Source organism: Adiantum capillus-veneris, chromosome 5 (genome assembly GCF_014529385.1).
Source record: "Adiantum capillus-veneris isolate H3 chromosome 5, ASM1452938v2, whole genome shotgun sequence".
In the NCBI taxonomy this organism is placed as follows: Eukaryota; Viridiplantae; Streptophyta; class Polypodiopsida; order Polypodiales; family Pteridaceae; genus Adiantum; species Adiantum capillus-veneris.
The window spans coordinates 141,957,771-141,973,116 of record NC_140935.1 but is presented as its reverse complement, the minus strand read 5'-3'; positions in this window follow the sequence as shown (position 1 = coordinate 141,973,116).

Sequence of the window (15,346 nt, the reverse complement as noted above, 5' to 3'; positions counted from 1 at the left end):
ACCACTTCATTAGAGAGCGGGTCTTGGCAGGTGACATAGACCTTGAAGTACAAGATGATGAATGATCAGGTTGTAGGTATATTCACAAATGCAACAGCACTAGCTCAGAAGCAAAGGATATCAATAGATGTGCTTAAAGGCTGGATAGCTAATCAGAATAGATAGTTGGAGGCATTATAGAAGATCCTTTGCTCATTCCGACAAGAAGCTTTGAGCAGACTGACATCTATAAGAAGCAGATCACAAAATTTCAAAAGGCACTAGAAGCTTCTCAGCCAACAAGAATTACATTGTAAGAGGCTCTACACACTAAGAGCAAGTCCATGATAGAAGAGGGAAAAGCAAAAGACAAAAGCATTGAGATGCTTATGAAGGAAGTGGAGGACTTAAGAAAGAAACTATCAACGATTGGGAAATTCTAGAACCTCCCTCCCAGAGAGAAAGGAGGGAAAAAGGACCCTTGGAAACAAGGCCTAACTTTGAGAATATATAAGAAGCGATAGAGAAGGAGGACAAGCAATTTGAAGGCCCGGTAGATGTGGGTACTTCAATTGAACCTCATAACTTACCTCAAGAGTACTCACATCTACCAGAGGAGCACTGGGAAGTGACTAAGGAAGTTGTGACCATGAACCTCCGCTATGAGCATCATTTATTAAAATCAGATTTACTAAAATACATCACTCTAGAAAAACTACAAGAGGAGTTCTTGAGCCACAACTTCCCTATCCACTACTCAAATGGTTGCCAATAGAAAAGAAGGAAGAATTGCTACCAGCACTGCTATACCAATTGCTGAGGGAAGTTACAAAGAGGGTGATCTTTCTGAATGGACCATGGAACAGATTAAAGAATCCAAACCAGAATGGATTGTTCAGTTCATGGGGGAGAACAAGCAGGCAATCACAATAAATTCTTTTGCTCAAACCCACCTTCAAATCAACCCAACATACTGCCCCATCATCGGGAGGAGAAGGTGGGTGTTGACTTCGAGAAACTACTTGTCTCTCACCCCACATGGCTAAACTACTTGGTATTCCCCAAACCTAGAGAGGCACCTTCAAACCCAACATACTGCCCAAATTCTTTTGCTCCAACCCACTTTCAAATCAACCCAACATACGGCCCAATCATCGGGAGGAGAAGGTGGGTGCTGACTTCGAGCAACTACTTGTCTCTCACCCTACATGGCTAAACTACCTGGTCTCCCAAACCTAGAGTGGCACCTTCACTCACTTACATGATGAAGGCCATCAAGAAAATGATCAGCCTAGTTCAAGGAAAGCTAGATGTAGCATGCAAAATGATGCTAAAGATTTTCTACATGCTCTCCACATGTATCAACACTTTCAGAAATACAGAGGCCACCAAAGTAAAGTGGACTTCATTCTTGGAGGGCTACAAAGGACTAATATTCAACTTGAATGATACCCCCAAGATGAAGGTAATCAATGGCTTTTTCTCCAGAATCATGTTCCTCTAGAATGAGTTGAATGTGTTTAGATAGCTATTTCAGGTTGGTACTTGGAACTAAAGATGTCAGATTTAGAGATTTGGATAATAACAAGACTAAAACTGGACTGGAAAACACAAGAACTGAAAGGTGAAATACCAGAACAAAAAGACAAGGCACTGTAAAGGAAACTGAAACTGGAATTTTATTTCAGATATGTAGAGTACATTGGAGCATTTTCCAGAAGCTGTCTTTGTCATAAAACTTGGGGGGTTCACTATATATCATGTTTGTAAAACCCCTTATCTGTGAATTTTTAAGGAATATAATGTACCCTTTTCTTTTAAAATATGTAAGTTTTCTTCAAATTTGAAAAAATAGTATCCTTCTATATATATATTTCTATAAGTTTCAAGGACTTTAAATACCCTTCTGTTGAACTCACGTGATAGGTTACATTTTTCTTAGGTGACCTCCTCGAGTCATAAACGAAGAGAGAGAGCGCACCAAAATGATTACAAGAGCACAAGTAGCTCTGGACATAGACTAGTGTAGATTTTAAAGAGTCAAAAGCTATACAAAATGAGTAATGGGTCCTATTTATAGAATGTCGGACTAGTGTCTGCTAGACTATGCAATGTAAATTACTACAATAACTCACTAGTTACTACTTCTAGGAACTTCCTTTGTCCGCCAGTCCAACTTGGGGATGGTTCCCACCTCCTACATTCCTCCTCTCCTGTCGTGAATTCTGATATATACCAAAATCTCCAGTAGATGATTTCCAAACTGTTTTCAATTGCCTAGTGACGGTGTCAATAAGGTTTATTAGTTACTTGTTGTTTGTGTCAATAAGGTTTTTGAGTTGCTTGTTTCTCCTTTTGTTTTTAGACAGCGAGCTCTCCTATGTCCGCATAGGACTCCAAAGGTGCCAATTGTAGACAATCAGTGTCTTATACCATGCATCTCCAGCTTCTTTAATCGTCTCCTTGTCAGCACCATCCCCCTGAACAATAGTGGATTTCCTCATGGAGTGTCCAAATCAGTTTGAACAGTGCCTCTTGCTCCAGCTAGTCCTTCCTAACCATTTTCATTTCAACTTCATAGGGTGTCAGTGCATCCTAAGCCTTTGTTTCGATATCATATAGGGTATGTCTGCCTCTTGTCAAATGAGTTCTGGATAGCTTGTGACATTAAGAAGTCGTATGCATCCATCTCTGAGGTAGTGTATCTCTTGTCAAATGAGTTCCGGACAACTTGTGACATTAAGAGGCCGTATGCATCCACCTCTGAGGTAGTGGCTAGTTACATTTGAGGCGGGCTTCAAACAAAATCTTATCATTTCTCTGATTGTGGTTCAAAGCTTCCCTTACTAGCCAGTTCCTTCTTTGGAATTTTGCAGGCCTCAACTATCAGCTGTAGCAACTGATTTGTCATGTGAATGAGTCGTTTGATCTGGATTTTCCACTGGCCCATTAACAACTGAAATCTACATAGCTCCTCCCTTAGCTCACTGACCACAGTCTTGTGCTGTGCATCTTGTACTACTCAATTTCATGCCAGCCATTCTGCATTTGTCTCTTCATACCATGTTCGGAGCCCACCAGCTATTTCCAGATATTTGTTTTGATATGCTGGCTCTGGGTGAGGTGGAAAGAGAACTAGAAAGAACCGAGGCAGTTGAGCTTTCTTAACTGGAATGGCATAGAGAAAAGTTGGAGAGTCAGGGAAAAATTCTAAGAAGTTTAGCACTATCTAATTTTCCTGTTGCATCATTTTCCTTGTAAGCCGAACTAGGTGAAGCAGATGCTTGAGCCGTGTTTCCTGCTCTCTAAGCGACATCCTAGTCTGGAGACCTTTGTTGCTGGCCTCATTGCGTTCGATTAAATCCTTGAATTTGAGATCCAGTACTCCTCTAGCACTTTTCATTTGAATGAGCACATCCTTCAATTGGCGTCTGATCTCCTTCATACACTTGTATGTGGGCTTGTTGCCTAGGATTATTTCCACCTGAAGTGCTAGTGACCTGAGATCTGCCGTGGTTCATTCTGTGGCTTTGGGATGCACTGCTTTATCATTTCCAATGAGATCCCATTCTGGAATCCCTTCCAACACTTGAACCATGTAGGGTGAGCTGGTAGTTGACAGATTGTCTAGTCATGGTAGCTGGCTGACTTCCAGTCTGCTACCATGCAACTAGCCCCCACATAGAGCATCTCAAATCGCTCTAGATTTGAATACAGTGAATCATCATCAAAAAATTGATCAATTTGCAAACTTTTTTCTCTTTGTAGACTCTTATTATGTGCGAGCATCTCAATGGATCTGGTAGGGTCAGAATCAGAATCAGAATTAATAGCACAGCTTTTCCTTTATTCAAAGCTGAATCCACTTGGTCCTGTTGTCCCTCAGTTTTCTATTGTGAATCAAGATGGTCTCCTATTGGTGGGTCATGTTGTTCTACTGGGTTACTTGTTGTTTGATTTGGAGGTGCATTCCCCGTTGATGTGTCCCCAATGGATGCTCCAATGTTATGCCTACTAGCTCCATCCTCCTCCTCATCATCATTATCAGGCTTCTTCTAGTGTTGTCGATCTTGATCATGTTTTGTATTATCCTCTTCCTCATAATCATCCTCCTCATATTTTTAGCTGTTTGATGAAGTCCATGATAGCTTCATTGGCAAGTGTAGTAGTGTATTGTCCTGCTTTTTCTCTAAGTTTCACCTGGACCGTCTCAATGAAAGTTTTAAGATCAGATACATTAAGAGTTAAATCCCCATTCTTATCCACAAGCTGCACTAGACTATGGTAGATGTATTTCTAAGATATGACCTCGTTTGTTACTTGATGTGTTTTGAACAAATCTATAAAATATGAGCTTTTGGCTTCTAGAAGTGTCTGGTAGTGATCAATATCCCTCAGAAGATCTTCCTTTGATTCTTGAATAATCCTATATTCCTGGAGAAGGTTGTGGATTTTCTTTTCCAGTGCTTCCTTCTCCCTCTTGTGTTCCTGTTCTTGTATATGAATAGCTAGGTTTTTGGTTGCCCAATTTTCCTTCTCCTCCCTTAATTTCTTCAGCTCATCCTAGGCCTATTGAAGTTCTAGTTGGCAATGTTGCACTGGTACTGGAGCTGGAGGTTTGAGCTTCCATCATTTGTTCAATAGCATTGACTATAGTATTCCAGCCTAATTGAATTGTTGTCGTGCAGCCCTGAGTGATTACCTATGGATCTCTGTTCTCTGTTTCATAAGTTGTCACTGTAAATGGATATGGCAAAGCAGATTTGTTTGGTTTCTTTATCACCAATATTCCTTGGAGAGGTATTGTCTGCAGCCTCTGCATTTGATCCAGCTTAACAATGGTCGTGCTACTGGTCTCTGGGATAGAGCTACCTCCTGAAGCATGATTGGCTATTGCAGTTCTGGTGGCTTCAGTTTGCTAGATAGTAGCGTTAGTGTGATCAGCATGTGCATGTGTTTCTTGTGTGTGTTGCTCAGTGGTCTACGTACTAGCTGGTTTTTGAGTTCTTGCTTTAAGTCCCTTGATTAAATCCAGTGATTTGGGATTTTTAGCAACAGAACCAGTATCCATGTTAGTGGCTAGACGATTCTCCCCTACCAACTCTTTGCCTTTACCTTTTTGTGTGTTTCTCAGTGGTCTACGTACTAGCTAGTTTTTGAGTTCTTGCTTTAAGTCCCTTGATTAAATCCAATGATTTGGGCTTTTTAGGAGCAGAACCAGTATCCATGTTAGTGGCTAGACGCTTCTCCCCTACCAACTCTTTGCCTTTACCTTTGTTCTTAGCAGGTTTTGATGAACTTTTCTTTCTTTGTGACCAAGCTTGTTGTGAGTCAAGTCTTTGTTTCTTCATCAAAAGAATCTAAGTTGATCTTATCATCTCTAGAAGAATCCACCCTGTCCCATATTGTGTTAATACTGGAAAGTATTGCGGGTTGAGTCGCCCAGTATACAAACTACCAGAGATACGTGGGGGTTTGAAAAGAAATTTTACCAATTGTCCCCGACAGAGCAACGTTCAATGAAGGATCAGAAGGTTAAACTGTTCATTCAGGCTACTGATCCATGAATTCAAAAGAGTCTGATGCAATTGCTAGAGGATTCAACAGGTGAATTGGGCTTAACATTTGATAGATAGTCACTAAAGCGGTAGATATGATCATGAAACAACAGATGATAGTTGATAAGCTGATTGTGGCTGATGTCATGGATGATGTGGAAGAGGAAACTAAGGAGAAATCAACCTCGACAATACCCAAAGTGGAGGAGCCAGTTCTCGACGAGTTGGTGAAAGGTATTCAAGAGTTGAATTTGAATTTTAAAGCTATTATATTTGAAGTGTTAGCTGCAAAGGGGTCTACTTTTGAGCCTAGGCAGCAAACTCCACGCAAAGGCTGGGATCGATGCATGTGGTGCGATAGTGAAGACCATAGGTATGTTAAGGAGTGTGATGAGTTTGATGAAGCTTACAAAAGAAATGTGGTTTTTTGGAAGGACAAGAAGATTCACTTAGGGCAATAGTTGAGATACTCTGCTTGAACTTTGGTAGGGGCGACATGAAAAAGCTAGTTGAAGAAATACAACATAATGTTGCTCTTGTGGAAGCAGCTACATATGGGCTGCATGTTTGCAAAAAGGGTGATGATGATGGTACAGGTACAAAGGGTCAATTGTGGCCTTATGCTTTGAAGACAACAAAAGTAGGAAAGGTAGCCTATGGGAAGCTACAACAGGTAGGGAGCTCAATTTGAGAAACCACAGGGTGGACTGATTTAGTGGATTCCCTCTCAGTGTACGCATTTATTGCTAAGTCTCAAGCTAATGAGGCTATGGTGGAAGAAAAGCCAAAAAGGGATGAAGAAGTTGCAGGGACATCATGGCAACGAGATTCATCAACAAAAAAGAAGAAGATCCTACTCCTAAGCCCGCTCCTGAAGCGGTTATGGAAGAGGCAACCAAGGAAAAAAAGCAAGGTAAGCCCAAGGGACCCTCGTATAAGCTTATATTTGACATTGAATTAGCTACAGATTTAAATAAATTTTTTGAAGAGCGCATTCTGAATAGCAAAGTGGAGCTCACATTGGGTGGTATTCTAGGAATTTCCAAACGTGAGTTCCACGAGGAGATCATTGATATTATCAAGAGGAAGTAGCACATACCAAGTGAGAAGGATCCAGAATCAATTAAGAGCTAGACGGTTCGGAACATTGAAGCAATTCTGGATGATTATGAAGAATATTTAGCAGATCTTGAAGAAGAAGAGTCAAGGCCTGTGGTGGTTGCAAACCCAATTGTACCTGAGGTAAGACATGTTCAATTTAATGATGAGGAAGACAACAAAAGTAAACACAAGAGTCACTTTTCAAGGACTCATTGGGCAAGGGCAACAACCAAAACTATTGTGAATCTTGGCGACATTGAAGAACCTGTCTTAGCACTAATATATCATGGATTGGAGATAAATTTGATGGAAAAAAGCTTACACAAGAGGGAAAATGGCCTATTGAGGTAGACCACAGTTGGCGGATTTGAGCTGCCAACATGCTTAGAGGCGATCTCTATGGTGCATGTGCAAATGTTAAGGTAACTGTAGGGGATGTCCTTGATGAGAAAATTTTTTTAATACAGGATCATTCCTCTTATCCATTGATTTTGGGACAACCCTACATTACTGCTGAGTAGATGGAAACCAAGGTGTTGGATGATGGCTCAGCCTATGCCAGGGTTCAAAGTCGAGATGGTAAGAAAGTTGTCCAATTCTTGACTGTATGTGTTGATCATGCCAGGAACAAAGATAGTTTACATGATCATCCACTGCCAAAGATATGCAAAGAGTTTAAAGAACACAGGTTTGCACAGGATTTTCTTGGAGTGACACTATAAAGCGGGACTATGGTGCTACAAGTAAGGAGAAGTTCTCGCAAAGAGAAGCTTTCTCTTCATGGTTTTTGAGGTTAACATCTGAAGATTCAGTATCTTACATAAAATTTAATGATTTTCCAAAGTGGGAAAAATAGTATGTTTTAAGTATCCAAAGTGAATTGTAGGGATGTGATGTGCTTGAATCAAATTATGTGATTTCATGGATCTTTGACGAGGTATCTTATGTAGATATTATGTCAGAGCTTGATGAGATCAGGCAACACATGTTACAAAGCGGAACTGAAGTGGTTAAGGTCCACTTAATGGAAATGTATGAAGAGTTGGGTATGTATGAAGCACTTATGCATATTGAAAATGATTCAGGTAAAGCAGTTGAAGCACAAGTAGAGACAAAGTACAAGACTATTGCAAAGAAAGTGAGACCAGTGGCTACACCTCTACCAAAAGAAAGTGATAGGGTGATCAAAGAAGATTCTCGACAACCCTATGCTCAGGATTCCAAAGAACATTGGGCATAAATTTACTAAGGAGACATTGCAGCAGCTGAAGGTTGGAGAAGATGGTTTTCTCAACAAAGAGGAAATCAAGTGTTTTCAAGGTATGCTCTAAAAACATGGTAAAGCTTTTTCTTTTGAGCTGAGTGAGATTGTGTGGATCCAAGTGTTATTTCACCTATGATTATATTCACTAATCCTCACATGTCATGGAGCTTACGTCCTATTCCAGTTCCTAAAGCTCACTTGCCAAAGCTTATTGATTTGCTTCATAAGAAGATGAAAATGGGGATTTGGGAGCCATCGTGTGCACCATAATCTAATTGATGGTTTATCATTCCAAAGAAAATTGTACGTTAAGGTTCATTCAAGATATGTACATGGTTAATAAGGTAACAATCCGCAATGTGGGTACTGGCCCAATTGTGCATGAACTTGTTGAGGCCTTTGCAGGTAGATCTATTTACTCCATGGGTAATCTTTATTCTGGATATGATCAATTCCAGCTAGCTTTTTTGGAGAGCAGGGATCTTACTACAATGCGTACTCCTCTTGGTTTGGTGAGAATGTGCACTCTGCCCCAGGGTGCTACTAATTATGTAGCTCATATGATGAACATCATGAATAAATTATTAAGGTGATTTATCCCACATGTTACTATGCCTTTTATTGATGATCTACCAATTAAAGGATGTGAAGAAGGATCCAAAGGCGAGATAAAAGATCAGAGGGGGTGCCGGTGGTTTGTTGCTCAACATATTGCTGACTTTGATGCTATTTTATCCAAGCTACACTTTCAGGTCAAAAATCAACTTTTGCTGCTAAGGAGGTCTTAATTGTGGGGCATATGTGTAGTCCTGAGGGTAGAAGGTCAAGTCCAACTAAAGTTGAAGCAATCCAAAAGATGAAGGAAACAGTCTCTTCGGTTACTAAAGCTCATCGATTTTTGGGAGCGTTTGTGTTCTACCTTATTTGGTTGCCACACTTTGCTATCATGTTGCAAAGGTGCTGTATCAATTACTAAGCAAAGGTAAAGGTTTTTTTGGGAAAAAGTTCACACACAGGCTATCAGGAAATTAAAGAAGATGCTTCTCGAGGCTCCGACCTTGCGGAAAGTCGGCTACAAATGCGAAAGGCCAGTTATTTTAACAGTTGACATACCATATATGGTGCCTCATGATTTTGATAATTCAACATATCAATTATGTGAATTTGATGGCACTGTGGTCAAGGTGCCTATTGAAGGAAAACAGATCAAGCTATTCAAGAAGCGAGAAAGCAAGATTGTTCTTGAAGATCTCAATTCAGATCAACCTCCAGAAGATAATGCTATGTATGCATCAGACGATGTGTCTGATGATGTTTTTTATGAAATTGATTAAGTGCAATTGGCACAGACCGAAGGCTATGCAGGTTTAGAGGGGGGTGGATGTTGTGCAGCCCCGCTTACATGACAAGAAAATGAGCAAAGGGATGAAAATCATGTTTATTTGAATCCTACATGATTATTCAGCAATAATAAGGGCTTGCTAACAAGCAAATTTTAAGCTAAAAATATGCCAGATGCGGCTTTAAAGGGCCAAAAGATTCTTGTTAATGCTAACAATGAGTATGCTTGAAGTGGTCATAGATGGGATTTTATTGGCTAGAATTGTAGTACTTGAAGTTCTCTACAGGTCTCTCTTTGCGGCTCATCAATTGGAGTTACAGATAGGAAGTTATGACAATTTGAATTTTGAGTCGATAGCAGATCCATACAGGATTGGGCATCTGTTGATGAAGGGTCAAAGTTGAGATAAAGTGAATGCATGGGCCTGAAGTGCTCACTTTGTGGAGCGTGTTGGTCTATTTAGATCAACAATCGGAGATCTGGTCGCCAAGTTACTACCAATTTAAGTTTCCCCGGGGGCTAGTTCTGTGCCAAGTCAATTGTCTTGATCGGTGTGCCATCTAGGAATTTTACAGCCTGAGCAGGGTTTGTATGTCTTCTATGCAGCTGGAGAAGTCTAGAGCTTGCCAATCGGAGTTCGAAGCTCTAAGATATTAATGCTTGATTTCGGCGACAATGACTAACGGTGAGGTTTGTTCAGAATGTCATCTTATGCAAACAATGATTGCAAGATATACCCAGCCTCGTTACGGCAAGGAAGCTCTAGGGAAATTAATCAAATGCAAAGGGAATGCATTCCGGCAAATACAATCACCTATATGTGCATCTTAAAAGCATGTGGCATTATCACAGATGTTGATATGGGCAGTAGAATTCACGATGATATTTTCAGTTGAGGGCTACTGTAAAAGAAAATGTCATGCAATGCAATGTCTTGGTTGATATATATGACGAATGAATGCCCAATGGCCGCCAAAAGGGATACCCCATTCTCACTCTGTTGTCAGAATTTCATTCTGAGGTCATCTCGGCCACCGTTCGGCTTCGACAAAGGTCTGCGCAAGCCATTTTTGACTACGTGGTCTCGACGGGTGCAGATCCGACTCTGCAAATTTGGGGTTTTCGGCCTACGACTGCAGGTGCTGAGGATATCGACACTCCCAGAGTGTTGATTTGTGGCTGTCCACACATCGAAGGACGGCTCACAGTTCTTGGAGGCGTGTCACATACGACACGGGCGTATCTACACACAGACTGTAGGTGACATCCACTAGTTCATCAGGTAGCTTGTGTTTGCTGCTTGATATTCCAGATTTCATACTGACATTGCAGGTACTTCCACATGGGATGTATTGTCAGAGATGATGTATGTCTGTTGAGGGTTTGCTGGCTGTGAGTCACGCAGCAAACAACCGCCGCCGCGGTTACAACATACAGTGGGAAATTTGTGGATGTATGACTTTGTGGGAAGTCTATGTACTATCAGATTTACTGCAGCCTTTGTTGAGGGTCAAGTGAGGTTTTATTGAGCTGGGGGATTCTCGAATGTTGAGATCCTTTCGGTAATACAGGTCTTGGAGCGATCCCTCGAGCACCCTTAGATAGGCAGCTAGGATGTATTGACTGTGAGTTAGACAGTTGGGATTGCATCTTTGCTTTACTGCCGTTGAGGCATTGTCACAGTCTATGCTTACAGGACACTGACAGGACAGTGAGAGACAGTACAGGTGCAGGACAGGTTTACCCGCAGCTTACAGTGTCAGAGAGACAGTGTTTTTTGAGCTGCTTTTTGGTCTGTTTTTTTAGTACACCAGAGCCATTTTACAAAGGAGACTCTGCCAAAATTTATGCAGAATCTGAACCTTTCTTGGTTCATTTGACAGGTTGATATTGGTTCAGAGGTCAGTTTACAGGGGAAACTCTGCCACTGTGAAGCGTAGCTATGGCTGGATCATAGGACACTGCTCTTTACAATATCAAGAAGCTGGATGGAACCAATTTCCCATTGTGGAAGAAGAAGATTTGGCACGTGTTGGTACAAAAGAAGCAGATAAAACCTATAAAGCTCAAGGGGATAAAACCAGAAGATATGGACGAAGATGAATGGAGCGAAATGGATGAATTGGCACTTTCTACCATTATGCTGACTTTGGCAGAAAGCGTTTACTTCAATGTAGCAGACGAGATGTCGGCTTATCAAGCATGGTTAAAGCTGAGTGATCTTTATGAGAAGCAGAGTGCAGCTTCACAGGTATACTGGCTTAAGAAGCTTGTTGACTTGAAGATGAAAGAAGGGACACCTATGTCCAATCATCTGAATGAATTCAACACAATCTATACTCAGTTGTCAGCTCAAGGTGTCAAGTTTGATGAACCTGTTAGAGCTATGTTCCTGTTGATCACATTGCGGAAAGTTGGGACACTTTTCGCACAACTTTGAGTAATTCTGCACCTCCAGATGGTTTGAACATAGCAGGTGTAGAAGGAAGTCTGCTTACTGAAGAAACCAATAGAAAGACAATGGAAAAAGGCAAAGGAACAGCCTTAGTTTTCAGGGGAAGGACCAAAGAAAAGTACAAATGTGGAAAGAGGAATCAGTCTCGTAGCAAGTCCTGCAGTGCTAAAGGCAAGAGTGACATAGAATGCTACCATTGTGGCAAGAAGGGTCACATGAAAAGAGACTGCAGAGAATGGAAAGCAGAAAAAGGAAAAGAGAAAGCTGAAGACCATGGTGAGAAGAACAAGTCCTCAGTGAAGATTCAAGAAATAAATGTGGCAAACACTGTTGCAGAGGATGACAGTCTAGTGTCAGGAGACATCTACTTCTTGAAGAATACAATGGACTCAGCTCTTCTTACAGCATCTGATGGAAATGCACTGAGTGACTGGATTATAGACTCAGGGGCATCACTTCATGTGTCTCCAAACAAGGAGTGGTTTACCTCTTATGTGACCACTAAAGATCATGTTCGGCTAGGCAATGGGCAGACATGTGAGATCTTAGGTGTTGGAGATGTTCAATTGAAGTTTCAGAATGGCTCTTCTTTCACGCTGAAGAATGTGAGACATGTTCCCGCAATTACAAAGAGCTTGATCAGCACAAGTTTACTTGATGATGCTGGCTACGTCACCACTTTTGGACAGAACATGTGGAAGATATCCAAGGGTTCTATGACAGTAGCACATGGAGTAAAGTCTGGAGGACTTTACATGATTTATGTATCAAATGTCTCTAAAAATGTAATCAATGTAACCGAGCAGCCGAACGTTTCTTTGTGGCATAGCCGGTTAGGACATATGTCCAAGAAGGGAATGGAAATCTTGTCTCGTCCTGGTTATTTGCCTGGATTTTCATTTAATGATTTTGAATTCTGTGAACATTGTCTGCATGGTAAGCAAACACAGGAGCCACATAAGCATAGAAGCAGTAGAAGAGATACACAGTTGGCACTTGTTCATAGTGATTTGTGTGGACCTATGCCTAACCTATCTCTAGGGGGAGCTTCTTACTTTATGACATTTATAGATAATTACTCGAGGAAAGTATGGGTTTACTTTCTCAAGCACAAGGATGAAGCGTTTAGTGTTTTCAAAACGTTTGTGACACTTGTGGAGAATCAGAGTGGCAAGAAGCTTAAATGCTTACGCACTGACAATGGTGGAGAGTATGTTTCAAAGGCCTTTCAAGACTTTTGTGAGTCAAAAGGTATAAAACGTGAACTTACTGCTCCTTACAATCCTCCTCAAAATGGTGTTGCTGAGAGGATGAATAGGACGTGATCTGGACGTGTGCGTAGATCTGGACGTGTCACGCGACCTCCTGATAGGTTTGTTCCATCTATGAACTATGTCATGTTGACTGATTGCAATGAGCCTTCATGTTACTGTGCGCTCCTTGCCGCACTGTCGAAGCAAGGGACTTGCCAATACACCGTGTGCGAGCCACAAACGGCTCCAAGCACACAACAAGCCTAAACTAGCAAGCTCAAGAAAACAAAGGGTGTGTCACTCACCGCTCTACGCTCGCCTTCGTGGTGGATTCCTCGCCGCGATGAAGAAGAAGCTGCAGTCGTGCCGCGCTCAACCGCTTCGCCGCCGTCGTGCCTTTGTAATGCTCGATCGCACACACACTCTCCCTCTCTCTCTCTCTCTCACACACACACACACAAGGAGGTGAAGAAGAAGAAGATGGAGATGGAGCAAGAGCACTCTTCAATTGCACAAATGAGAGAATGACTAAAAATTAGGTTTAGTTGGCTTTTATAGGAGCTCACCCCATTCACACTTGGGCGCCCATGCTTAGCCAACTAATCCCTTGAATGTCCAAGTTAAAGTGCGCCTCTCATCGGCGATCACTCTACCTTTCCCTATTGGACCGACAAGCCCGGTACCTGACTCTACCAAATACATAATACACGTCCGTCGTAGGTGATGGGTGTCCGTGAGCCGTGAGGGTTAACATGCCCCCCTTCCTGATGTAGATTCCGTCCTCGGAAGCTATTGAGTTGAAGCTGGTTCGTCGAGGTGGAAGAGCATTTGAGATGAATGTCCTTAGCCTTCTTCAGTCACTGCAAAATCAAACAACATTGGCACAGTAATGGCATTCTCTTAAAAAGCATATGCAGTTTTAGGTAGACACATTGATTGGTCAAAGAATTTCAAACAATTTGATAGCAATGAACATTAAATTGCAATGTAATCAAATGCATAAACAGATATAAAGGCAAAAAATTAAACAAGTCTGGGGTCGCTAATTTGACGGTCGAAAGGCACTAGAGATCGAATATTAATACCATGGGTAAACTTCTTAATTTTCTGTGGTCAATTAAGTTGTTTAATCGCGAGAGCCAAGTATTCATGTTCAAGGGCTGACTAGAGGCTATACCTAGAAGACTTTGTAGTTAAGCTACCATAAAAGGAATTTCTCATGAAATCATCGCCTGACTGATTACTTTTTCTTTGACCCCCCAAAGTCTTTTCACATTGATTCAATTATGATGTGTGTGCTTATTTTGTATGCCTTGGGTTTTTTTCTTTTCAAGGAAAAGCGCCCACACTGGGAACCTCTAGGGCTCTAGTACCATAGGCTATACATGTGAGTGAAGTACCAAATCAAGCTGAGATTTCTCTTCCAGCTTAAAATTTTACATTGTGGCACTTTGATTTTTTGTTTGTTCATTTTCAGCATTTTAATTTTGTAACTTTGGGGGGTCATATAACACTGTTACACTCCCCAGGCTCATCACATTAGTAAACTCCCTTTATAATACTTAAGCTAAAGGTCACTAGGGTTAAGCCCACTAGAAAGCCCTAGTACATTTCATACAATGCTGCCTAAATCGGATTAAGAACCTAAGTAACCATTGCTTATTAGGAAGGCATTCCCCATGGTATTAAGAGAAGATCTCTACCTAACTTGGTCAAAGTAGCTTAGTCGGACTGCTTGATTTTTAAACCTAGACAAGTGATTATGACAAAACATTACATTGAATTAAATGTTTGATACTAAGCAAATGCACTGAATATTATGCTACCAATCACAATCAAAGCAGACAAACATGGATGCAAAAAGATAAGGGCAATGCTAATGGATAAGAAACACCTGTTTGTGTTGATGGTCGCACTTGATTTGAAGGTTCTATGAAGGTCCAAATCCTATCAATAGCAACACGCTCCTGTACACACTAGGAAACAAAAGGAATACCTCCAGGAGGCACATTAGTGGGAAAAGAGAACTTCGCTAATCTCTCAACTCTAAAACAGTCATGACATAGGTTTCTGTTTCAGTGTACCAAATGTGACATGTGTAGGTCTGAGTCAATGTTTTGACTTTAATGTGCATACTCGTTTGCTAATTGCTCTTGCTCTTTTTTTTTTTTTTTTTTGAGTATAAAGCTTTATATGTACATTCCCTAAGATTGGAATTGAGATGTCAGGGAAAAAGGTTGAGAGGGAAACAAATGAATGATGACTGTCAGCAAACACTCCCCCCTTCCTTGGGTAGATCATACCGTTTGAAATGAGCTTGTCACCCTTTGAAACCAATTGTTCCAGTTGGTAATAGGTGAGGATTTTTGCCAGTAGTTTTCTATTACCCTAGGT